At 40.2% G+C, this 7,344-nt stretch overlaps 1 pseudogene; it reads left to right on the forward strand.

The window, feature by feature from the left end:
- LOC106001649 overlaps positions 1–6,359 on the forward strand; it is a 9,425-nt pseudogene extending 3,066 nt beyond the window's left edge.
- The last annotated feature ends 985 nt before the right edge of the window (positions 6,360–7,344 follow it).

Raw genomic sequence — 7,344 nt, forward strand, 5'->3', positions numbered from 1 at the left:
ACATATACTAAAGACATCTTCAGTCATGAAAGATCTAAAATATTTACACTGTGAAATGGAAAATCAGGTGGATGAGGATTTCTAGGAAGATGGAACAAGGCACTGTGATGTTAGAATAGCGATGTTCAGAACTCCTAGTAGGAAAATGGGAGATGTTTCATTAGTGCTAAGCACAGAGTATATTAAGTTCATGCCAAAGATGATCATTATTCATTCTCAACAAGAACAAAACAGTACAAATTGTTCAAAAACAGAAATATAATCATACCACTCTGTGACTTACCGAAGTATCTCCATAGTCTTTAAATAAGGTATACTCTGTTTGTGTTTTCTAATTGGGCAGCTAAGAGAGGAAGAGGGACATACCTTCAATCCTTACTTAGAAGTCAAGAAGACATTTCTCAAATGAAAGATTCATTAATAGTAGCCCATGTAAAACACTTAGAAATAAGATGAATACTCAAAGATTAAGTGTACTATGAAGTAACCATCTGAGAAACTACAGACAGACCCGGCAGGAACAGAGTTTCATTCTTCTTCATCTATTGGGGCTCCTAGAACAAAGCACTTTTCTCAAAGATGGCATGTCCTCAGTGTGTTCTGCATGGGGAGGGGCAAGACAGTTCCTGGGAGCTCTTTTTCCAGGGCACAAATCCCATTATTAGATTTTATGACCTAATCATCTCCCAAAAGCCCCCACCTCATGGATCCATCCCATTGGTGCTCATTTCTGCACTATTTCGGGAGATAGAGCATTTAGGCCACAGGGTTTTCAAAAGAAGCCAACTGGGCAGGCAACATTCAGGTTTGTTCTTTGCATAAAGCAAAAGCAAAAAGTACCCACACCTACAAATCTGGGGAGTTTTCTTCTTTTTCTGAGATCCTCTCCAATATTCTTGGAATTAGAAGAGCTAATGATTGCTTGGTTTGTGGCCTTCATGTTTTCAAGCAGAGTCGGCAAATTAACATCTTGACTACTACAGGTATTTTTGATATTCTTTCCCATTACCAGGAATTTCCATTTATAACAATAACACAAAAAATAAAAGATTTGGAATACAGATTTGTATAACTACTACCTACTGAACTAACAATCTGTGAGAAAAGCAAAATCAACACCCCTAACAGCTCCACACATAGAAATAGCTATGAATTCTCCATTACTTGTGACTAAACACATTCTAATTGAAAAAAATGTCAAGGGTACAAAACAATTAGGAGATTTCATGTTTCACACACTCTATCAACTTTTTCCTTAGTAGTTCCCAAATCTTCTAGAAGCTACTTAGGCATGAGTAGTAAAGAGGGAACAGAATCCGTTTGTGTGCAGAAAACTCGGTGTTGCTGCCCTGACTGCATTCCCCTCCCTGGAGGCAGGCTGCTCTCAGAGGACAAGTCCCACAGGCCATCTCTGCACGTGTCCTAAGATGCTCTTTCAGGTCCGGCCCCTCTCTCCCTGGCTCTTTGCTGCCCATCTAACCTCTCATCACTCCTGGGACTCCAGGTTGTGGCCCACTCGGCAGGCTGATGGCTCTATTAAGTGGAATGAAAGATTTCCATCACCTTGAGTGAAATGGGCTGGAAGAGCATGCTACTGTGAGAAGAGCTCATGGACAAGTTTTCTTGGAGGGCTGGGGGAGTTCAACACAACTTGCAAAGCATGAATCTGTAGGTATGACGATACTACTAAAATTTTTTTCTAAAATTCTATGCAGCCAACTATGAAAGTTCTAATGCTCTCAGAAGCTCCATGAGGTTAATGTTTTCTTGCATAAAAATCATTTTTCTAATAAAACCTTGGCTACTTTATATTAACAAAAACCCTAAGAAAGGATTTTGATCAATTCAGGCCTACTGGGAGTAAACAGGATCAGGTAATGGATTTCTTCAGATTGCTTGCTTGTCACTTCAGGTAACAAAACAAAGAACTGAAGTAACTTAACTGTAGGGGAGAAAATCAAATTAAGAGCCCCTGTGATATACAAACAAGCTACATAATATACACTAGGCTTCAGTATAAGAAGGAAACTGAGGTCCGGAGCCAGAGACTCTTGCCTGTAATTTAAACTACTCAGGAGGCTGAGATCTGAGGATCATGTTTGGAAGCAATATGAGGTAGGAATGTCCATGAGGCTCTCTGTCCACTTAACCACTAAAAGACAGAATTAGAGCTGTGGCTCAAGTGGTAGAGTACTAGTCTTGAGCAAAGAAAGTTCAGGGGTAGCACCCAAGGCCTGACTTCAATCCACAGGATGTGCATAAAAAAACAAACAAACAAAGGTATTTAGACCTAATCACAAAGGCTCAACAGCTATGTGCATGTGATCATATAAAATGATGCTTATTGAAAAGAATTCCAAGGAATGGAACAAGAGGGTTTTTATTCTAACGTTTACACTTTCTATTTTTTTCCCTGTTGTCGCTGTTTTCAATTTCTGTATCTTTATTGTGTATGTAATTTTATCTGATGTGAGGAGGGGAAGGGAAAGCACAGAAACAGTATGACAGTGAGTAAACTAATTCAGCAGTGTTACTCACTAGACACTATGTTTGAACTGTATGACTTCTGGGGAGAGGGAAGTAAGGGAAAATATGGGAGAAAATAAAGAAGGGGTGACACTATTCCAAAAGAAATGTACTTAATTCCTAATTTATGTAACTATAACCACTCTGTGTATCACCTATGCAATAAAAAACTTTAAAAACATGATATTCCTATTTCAATACAAAGAAAAGAGGGTAATTTTTTTTTTTTGTCGATTGTGGGGCTTGAACTCTGGGTCTGGGTGGTGTCTTTGTTTGTGCTCTTCAGCTCAAGGCGAGTGCTCTACAGCTTGAGCCACAGTGCTACTTCCAGTTTTCTGGTGGTTTAGTGTAGAGAAGAGTCTCATGGACTTTTCTGCCTGGTGTGGCTTTGAACAGAGATCCTCAGATCTCAGCCTCCTGAGTAGCTCTGATTACAGGCGTGAGCCACAAGGCAGGGCTGTGGGTAGATATTTGATATCTCCTTGATATCAGAGGAATACTTATATATAATATATCCCTAGCATGGGGCTGCTGGCTCAAACCTGTAATCCAGGCTACTCAGGAGGCTGAGATATCTGAAGTTCATGATTCACAAAGCCAGACCATGGAAGAAAAGTCCATGGACTCTTATCTTCAATAAACAACTCAGAAAAGGCTGGAAGTGATGCTCTGGCTCAAGTGGTAGCAAGACTTGAGCAAAAGAACTCAGGGACAATGCCCAGGCCTTGAATTCAAGCCCCACAGCCCCCCTCCCCCAAAAGTAGGAAAGAGATGAAATAAATATTCCACAGGTAGCCGAAGCAGATAAACTCCAAGGTAGTGTGGAGAATCTAAAGGTAGAACAGAACAGAGACCACAGTCTTCTCAGGGAATGAATAGTATGTGGTGCTTTCCCAACAATGTGGTTCTTACTTGTTATGAAAAGCTTGCAAGTTAGAGACCATCATCAGAATGCATGAAAAATGGATAGGTTTCAATTCAGAGTACTTTTTGGCAGGTAACATTATGTGTGAGCCAGGATTTCTTGCTTGTGAGCAGGTGATCTAGCCACTTCACACTTACTTTAAGCCACAGGCACTTTGAACTGAGCAGGAGCTAGCAAAGGAAGATTGTTCAGGTCTCTACATGGCCTGAGCCACCACTAAATCATCAGTCTCCTGTCACATGTTGTGTGGCCTTCAGTCCTGTCTCATGGACCCACCCACCCTGCACTGTCCTGAATGAGAGCAAAGTAGACTACAACAGTAAGAGTTCAGGTAGACAAAAGACTCAAAGTTAAAACCAAGTACAAAATAAAGAGACAGGATACATGATAATGCTTCAGCCAGTCACCTATAATTCAGGTGTTTATGCGACAGAGACCTAGAAAATTGAAGTTCAAAGCCAGGCCAGGCAAAAAGTCTGAGAGACAGTTTTTCCAATTAACCACCAAAAAAGCTGAACTGGCTCAAGTGGTAGAGCCAGCCATTAGCAAAAATAAAACAAAAAAACAAAAACTCAAAAAACCAACAACAGCACAAACCTCTGAATTCCAACCTGAGTACCAGCCCTCTTCCTTCCCCCTCCCTCAATATTGTCACTTTCTCAGAGCTAGTATTGTTTACTGTTTTGCCAAATATTAGTAAATAAAAATGCATTTTGTTTCCTCTGTGAGCAGAAAAACATAATCTTTTTCATTCTCTGAACACAGAAATGTTTTCCTTCTTCCCATACAAACATTTCAGATTGTGGTCTATCAGAGGAAAATGTAACTCAGAAAGCAAACAAGTAAAATTTCTGTCTTTTAAACTGTAATCATCTTTGTGATTTCTGACACAAAATGGTACATCTGGCATGATACCTGTCTGTCGTGCAGGTGGCAGTGAAGGGAGCAGGGACAATGGGGAAGATCACTTACTTGGAATAGCTGCCTTTGGTCTCCTCCTGCTTCATGAGAACTGAATCCTGTCACCTCTAGCGCACTCAGGCGGTAAAATCATGTAACTCCAAGTTCTTTTCTGATTCTGTCTCAATCTCCAATTTCACTTGGTGTTTTACACAGATCTGAATATTCTCACATACTTTAGTGTCCCTGATTAAATTTCTGCATAAACTTCCCAAAATGCTAACAGAACTGAGGTAGTTTAATATTTTTCTTTTTGTCGGTCATGCACCTTGATTTCTGGGCCTGGTGCTGTCCCTCAGCTCTTCAGCTTAATGTGAGTACTCTACCTCTTGAGCCACAGTGTCACTTCAGTTTTCTGAATGGTTTATTGGAGATAAGAGTCTATGGACTTTGCTGCCTGATCTGGTTTTGAACTGTGATCCTCAGATCTCAGCCTCCTGAGTAGCTAGGATTACAGGCGTGAGCCACCAGTACCCGGCCTAGTTCAACTTTTAAAATATGTGAAAATTCAGCTAGTAAAGTACTAATTGGTAGTACATTTAGTGTAATGGAATTACAATAATTTATCTTCCTCTCACATTTTGCCCTTCAACCAACCATATTCCAATTCTCTAGACCAATTCTTACCTTGAAATTATGATGTGTGACAGAGGAGATATTTATATTTAGTTTTAGTTTTAATTTTTTTGGTTGGTTGTGGGGCTTGAACTCTGGTCATGGGGGCTGTCCCTGAGCTCCTTTTGCTCAAGGCTAGCACTTTATCACTTGAGCCACAGTGCCACTTCCATCTTTCTCTGTGATTAATTGGACATAAGCATCTCACAGTTTCCTGCCTGGGATGGTATCAAACCTTGATCCTCAGAAATCAGCTTCCTGAGTAGCTAGAATTACAGGTGCAAGCCACTGACACCTGGCTAGACTGTATATCTTTATTTGCTTTTTGTGTGATAAACTTCAAAGAAGGTTGCTTTGAAATATACAAGTATTATATATAGGGATATAGATGCTATAGAATGTGTACATTTTGAGAGTAATTTATCTATCCATGTTGCATTTATTTGGGATTCATAAAAGAAGACTGCCTAGCAGGATGATTGATGCATGCATATAATCCCACTGACTCAGGAAACTGAGACAGAGAAATTGTGGTTTGAGGCCAGTCCGGGAAAAGTTAGGGAGATTCTATCTCTAAAAGATAATGTTAGGAGGTATGGTTCCAGTGAGAGACGGCCGGCCCGAGGCACCAAGATAGCAGTATAGCCACCTGGTCATCCAACTAAGAGATGCAAAACTTAGAAGACAAGTAGTCATGCATATCATAGAAAAAAATTGAATCACTTAGAAAAGAAAAGGCCTTAAATATAAATGGAACAATCCTGCTTGGAACAACAGCTAGCAACTCTGGAATATCAGTAAACTTGGTCTTCAGAAGCTGCTTGAAAGTCAATTATGATATTTTGAAGACATATTCATCATTGACTACGCTTCCATTTTTATCTTCAGTAGTTACTTACAAGTTCCTTGTAACTGATGCTTTGTGTTCAGGATGCAAGGAAAATTGCATCCTGAGAAGTTTGCTGGTTAGTATAGTATGTGGTATACTACATCCAAGTACTTTGGCTTTTTCTAAAAATGGATGTCTGGCAATCAAGTGCCATATTGTTCCATGCCACCAAAAGGAAGAGCTTTACTTCCCTGGGTGCTTCTTTGTCAAACAAAAATTAAACTAATGGTAAGTCCTCTGATCTTTCAGACATGTGTTGGACTAGTTAATAGTCTATGACATTATGCAGTATATGAAAGCACACTTAAAAACTATTTGTAAAGATTAACCAAACAATGGGTGGAGGCTAACTCAGTAGGCTGATTTTTTTTTTCATGATGAAGATGTAGCCATTGCTGAAAGAATGAAAAGTAATTCCTGTTTCTGTTCTGTTTGCCTGGTCTATGTCAGATACTTGATAAGTACGTAATAACTGAATGTTATTATTTAAAAAAAGATAATATTAGGGGATGGGAAGGTGGCTCAGTGATAGAGTGCTTGCCTTGCATGCATGAGGCCCTGGTTTTGATTCCTCAGCACCACATAAGCAAAAAGAAAAAAGCTGGAAAGTGGCGCTGTGCCTCAAGTGGAAGAGTGCTAGCCTTGAGCTAAAGACCTGAGGGACAGTGCCCAGGCCCAGAATTCAGGCCCCACGACCGGGAAAAAAAAAAAGATAATGTTAGCTAAAGGACAGAGGACTTGGCTCAAGTAGTAAAGTGCTCGACTAGCCAGTGCAAAACCACTAGTCCAAACCCTCACACTGCATATAAAAAAGAATTCATAGAAGAGAAATAAATATTCTATTGTCCAACTTTATGTCTAAGAGGAAAGGACTCATGCAGAGGCTGGAAGGGCATCAACATAGCCATGTGTGCTATAGGCAGCCCACTGTGGTCTATGTTCTTTGTCTATCTCTCCTAGAAAACAAGTGACCACAAAGCATATTACTATTCCTTAATATTAAGAATGTTCCTGGGTTGGCTGTGGAGTCCAGTGTTAGAGCACTACCACAGGCTGTGCAAGGCACCAGCTACAATTCCCTTCCAAGCACCACATACACTGATAAAAGTTCTTGCTGGGCCAGGTGCCATAGACTAACTGCTATAACCCTAGCTACTCAACAGAATGAAATCTGAGGATTACAGTTTGAAGAAAGTATCAGCAGGAAAGTCCCTAAGACTCTTATCACCAATTAGCCACCACCAATCTAGCAATGGAGTTATGGCTCAAGTGTTAGAGTGTTTGCCTTGAACACAAAACCTAAGGAAAGTGCCCAGGCCCTGAGTTCTTCCCCATGACTGGCATACACATAAAAAGTTCTTCCTGTTTATATCTATTCATAAAACCTCAAAGCATATTTGTGTATTCTTACTTTTGATTGCCAGGACAA

Source organism: Dipodomys ordii, unplaced genomic scaffold, assembly GCF_000151885.1.
Source record: "Dipodomys ordii isolate 6190 unplaced genomic scaffold, Dord_2.0 Scaffold344, whole genome shotgun sequence".
Taxonomy (NCBI): domain Eukaryota; kingdom Metazoa; phylum Chordata; class Mammalia; order Rodentia; family Heteromyidae; genus Dipodomys; species Dipodomys ordii.